This window comes from Macrobrachium nipponense, chromosome 2 (genome assembly GCF_015104395.2).
Source record: "Macrobrachium nipponense isolate FS-2020 chromosome 2, ASM1510439v2, whole genome shotgun sequence".
Taxonomy (NCBI): Eukaryota; Metazoa; Arthropoda; class Malacostraca; order Decapoda; family Palaemonidae; genus Macrobrachium; species Macrobrachium nipponense.
In genome coordinates this window covers 140,703,416-140,708,415 of record NC_087201.1, presented here as the reverse complement: position 1 = coordinate 140,708,415, position 5,000 = coordinate 140,703,416, and the positions used below count along the sequence as shown (strand labels likewise).

General features: G+C 36.5%; 1 protein-coding gene across 1 annotated transcript in view; it reads left to right on the top strand.

Moving 5' to 3' along the window:
• The first annotated feature begins 1,498 nt into the window (after positions 1-1,498).
• LOC135221047 (uncharacterized) overlaps positions 1,499-5,000 on the top strand; it is an 18,928-nt gene continuing 15,426 nt past the window's right edge. Inside the window, exon 1 of the mRNA XM_064258781.1 lies at positions 1,499-1,630. The gene's annotated coding sequence lies outside the window, so the exon portion shown is untranslated. The remainder of the gene's footprint in view (positions 1,631-5,000) is intronic.

The following is a 5,000-nucleotide window of genomic DNA, read 5'->3' as shown; positions in this document are numbered from 1 at the left end:
TATTATGTATAGTTATGTATGTGTGTCACGTCGGTATAATATTGGCAGAATTTACATATTAATTAGCACACGTGCCCTTATTCATGTATGTGGACAGTTCCTCTAAGTGTGTGCACGTGTGTGTAGTCGCGTATGTTTGTATGTATGTACGTATGTATACACGTAATTTTAACACGGCATGTAGGGTATATAATGGGTAGTATGAAACACCTTCGCTTATGTATGTATGTATGTATGTATGTCGTGGCCAGACAGTTTGCCTACGGACAGTTTGCCTACCGGACATTTTGCCTACGGACAGTATGCCTACTGGACATTATGCCTATGGACAGTTTGCCTACCGGACATTTTGCCTACGGACAGTATGCCTACTGGACATTATGCCTATGGACAGTTTGCCTACCGGACATTTTGCCTACGGACAGTTTGCCTATGGACAATATGCCTACCGGACATCATGGCAACGGATATTTTGCAATGCTTAAAAGCAACTGTGAAACTGTTTGAATTGGACACTCTATAATAAATTGCGTATTCTTTATTTGCAATTTAAAATTAATAATGTTATTTTATTCCCATATATATATATGTGCCGCTTTTAGTTTGTCATTTAGATTCAAACAAAGAATTAACTCAAAATTGACTCGTTATTGCTCTTAAAGTTTGTTCGTAGCATTGCTCACAATTTATAAAATTTTTTAAATATATCCTTTCATTTTAGACTTTTTTTATTGGATCTGATTAAATATTTCTTATTTATATGTAATAAAAAAAATTTTAGACATGAATTTGAGAATTTTGTATATACATGGTAATCTTAAGTCCAATAACGAGCCAATTTTGAGTTAATTCTTTTGTTTGAATCTAAATGACAAAGGAAACGCGGTACAAAATAACATTATTAATTTTAAATTGCAAATAAAGAATACGCAATTTATTATAGAGTGTCCAATTCAAACAGTTTCACAGTTGCTTTTAAGCATTGCAAAATATCCGTTGCCATGATGTCCGGTAGGCATATTGTCCATAGGCATAATGTCCAGTAGGCATAATGTCCGGTTGGCATACTGTCCATAGGCAAACTGTCCGTAGGCAAACTGTCCGGGTACCATGTATGTATGTATGTATGTAATTTCATATATTACTATATAGGCCATATACTCAGTCATATTAAACACGTTTCTGCAAGACAGCTTAATCATACATGTATTTCTGTATGTCTGTCTCTGTATATGTATGTATACATGTATGTATGTACGCATATATTATGTACGTGTGCATGTGCTCTCTCTACAGAGAAAGCTACTTCATTACAAAACAAGTAACAAAAGAGTGCCGCCGTTCAAGAGCAAGGAGGAGAGAGAGAGAGAGTAGAGAGAGAGAGAGAGAGATAGAGAGAGAGAGAGAGGGAGGGTTGGTAGGGGGCGGGGAGACGGGGGGGGGGGGGGGTGGGGGCTGGGCGAACGGAAACTCAATTGGTAGTTGCTCGAGTGCAGTTGTTCAGTTCAATCAGTTGTCACTCGGAGCTCCTGGTGAGCAGAGGTATCGGAACGGCACTCCGGCTCGATCACACACGCGCGCGCTCTGTCTCTCTCTCTCTCTCTCCCTCGACCTCTCTTCCTCTCATCAGGTAATTCGATCGAGCGTGTTTTGAGTGCGTCTGTGAGTTTGTCTTCGTGTTTTCCATTGTGTGTTTTGTCGTGCATATCCTGCCATTCAAGCTTTTCGGAGGCAGCGAGGTGAAATTCGTTTCCGCTGTTTTTGTGTTTGTTTTTTCGTATTCGTTGTTTCGTGTTGTGAGAGATTTTGTACTATTGATAAAAAATAACTTCAGTTGATCTTTCATTATTATGGTGATTGCAAATTCACAAGAAACTTTTATTCGAATTATCAGGAGCTTAAAGGTTTTTCTTATGAAGTGAAACACTTAAAAATTTCATTTTTTTTCTGTATTAGAATTTATAATAAAAAAAGTATATTTCGTATTTTTTCTAGTTGCTGATTCCTTTTTACTTTGAATTGTCACATTTAAAAGAAAAATTAGAAGTAACTTGCACGTTTCCTAACCAGCGCTACAATACATTCTACTCACGTTTTAAGATCACGTCTCCTTTTTTTATCATTCTTTATTTTTTTTTCAAGACGCTTTATTCAACAAACTTTTTATGCATTCAAAGAGCCTGAACAGGATGTTCGTTTTTGTATATGACTTAACAAAATACATCAGTGAAAAAAACAAAAATAAAAATTACATTACATACCTTCACACAGAACACGTAAACTGAGAGCGTTCCTGGGCGTAGACATATTCTTCGACGAGTTACAATCCTGGCATCCCTGAATATTATAAGGAGGAGCTTAGCTGCCCAAGTAACCCAGTATACCAGGTATCGTGCAAGTGACCTGTGATACTTCCCCCACCCACCCACCGGCTCCCCCCCCCCCCTCACCCCTCGGTCCCGGGCCCAACACCAACCCGTCGTAGTGCATTTCAATGTTCAAATCTGTACTTTAAGAAGAAGTAAAGTATTTTACCTTCTTTCACTTAACTAATTTTGAACTTGCAGAATACAGGTTTTTTTTAGGGGCTTACATCATGTAACCTTAGTCTCTGCGCCAAAAATACCTCCAGATTTCCTTTTACCACAAAAGAGGCCGACCATAAATTTCCGCCGGTGATTAATTGACGGTTATTTCCACTAACCTTAGAAACTTTGTGAAGACGTTTCCTCAGCGCTACGGAAGCCTGCCTGCTAATAAGGTGACGAAGGACATTCCACATTACGGTGGAAGTTGGCAGGTCGGCGGAATTGCACAGAGTACGCTGTCTGAAATGACCGTATTGCCACATACACCATTCCATTCTCTATCGTTCTTTCCACGGGGCTCTCTCTCTCTCTCTCTCTCTCTCTCTCTCTCTCTCTCTCTCTCTCCACACTCCTCGTCTCGCTAGTTCATATCAAGTAGTATATAGGTCTAGAAGTCTCCCAGCACTTCAGCGCCTACAGGAGCCCATCCGACAATACTACGTTCCTTTCTCGGCCTAATGGGCATCTAGTGATAATGAAAGTGATAATAATAATAACAAGAGGATGGTGATAGTGATGATAATGATTAGACGAAGAAAAAGAAGAAGAATGCTGATGTTTCATTCTCTATGAAGCAACTGCTAGAATCGGCCTTGACTTAAAAATTGCCTTTCTCTAGAAAACTTTTCGTAATGTCTTCGAGATGTCTTTTTTTTTTTTTTTTTTTTTTTTTTTTTTTTTTTGTACGTGGACCAATTTTCTTCGGGAGGGGGAGGTTGGGGTTGGAGGCGACTATTTCCCATCATTAAGGTTCTATCGCTGTTTATTTGCGTTTGTGCGTACAGCTCTCTCGCACTGTTTGTATGTGTGTTTGTTTAAATGTATTTATCGACCATTTTACACTGAGTTTCTCCCCGTTTGTGCATAGAACCAGAACGCATGCATGCTATTGTACCTATTTATCGATCTTTTATATGGATAATACTCCATATATCTCTATATAGAAACATGTGCTAACGCACGGCTAAGCTTCGCTCTAACTAGACCTTACGCGAGAATCTCTCTCGCCATTTCTGTTTGTGCAAAACAATTGCTCATCGCTGAGCGTATTTATTTAACCAATCTTCACAAACAGAACTCTCATCTGTGTGTGTATAAACACGCGAGTGATTGTTCCTTTTAGAAAGCGTAAAATGACCAAACCGGTCGCTTGGAATTTGTTTAGAGATTACACTTTCTCTCGTGATTCGTGATTTTTCTACATGAGCAAAAATGAAAGGGCCGAACCTGAAAAAAAGAGGAAAAAACAGGCAAATGGAAAAAAATTGGTAATCCTGTTTTGTAAGAATTTGAAAGTAGTGAAAGTGAGGTGTGTGTGCTGGCTCTTTTTAAAGATACATACATATATATATATATATATATATAATATATATATATATATATATATATATATATGTATGTATGTAGTATATATATATATATACATATATATATATGTAGATATATATATATATTGTACACAAATGCTTATTTATATATAATAAATGTATATACACATATACTGCATATGTATATATTTATTTATAAATACATGTACACACGCACCCAATATATACTATAATATATATATATATATATATATATATATATATATATATATATATAGTATATATATCATTTTATATCAATATTCTAATTCAGTACCTGCATCATTCAAAGAAAACGAGTCATAAGAAAAGATTCTTATAATCGTAATTCACAGAACTTGCTTGCCGTGTGTGCGTGCGCGCGTGTCTGCCGGCATGTAAAGGCTTGTATTTGACCTGTATTCAAAATAATACGTGAATGAAGCTTATGAATTTTCATGTTCCGTTTTCTTTGAATGATTCCGGCGCTGAATTACAATATTGGTATAAAAGGCCATTTTGTATATAAAATTTTAATGCATTTGGTTATTCAGATATTGGCTCTTATTTATCACAAAGCTGATTTTTTATATATAAATTAAAAAATCAAATGAAAAACTAATTTTGATATAATTTTACAAAATATTTTCATCTGCAGTTCATTGGTTTCTCTAACAATATTTTCTTTTCAATTTTCCGTCAAGATAATTTTGTTCAAACTAATGAAAGACCCTCTCTCATTTGTCTGTAGAGTCTCATTGTGACGCAGATCCTTTTACTCTTTTATTTATTCTGTATATCGAGCGATTCAAAGCCGGTGCTGTTGACCTTTTGCTATGTGACGCCACTTTGAAATGACGAGAGAGAAGGAACTTTCTAGCGGTCTCTATGTTTTCAATTATTGAAGAAATTTCGCGATATTTCTCTCTGGCCTCTCCAACTATTTAGACTTCCTGCAGTGACTGTGATCATAGTTGAAGTAACGCCAGACTGCATAAATCAGTCAATCAATCAATCTAAAACTCTTGGAGTGTGTACGTACGTCTTTGAAATGTACAAGCAATGT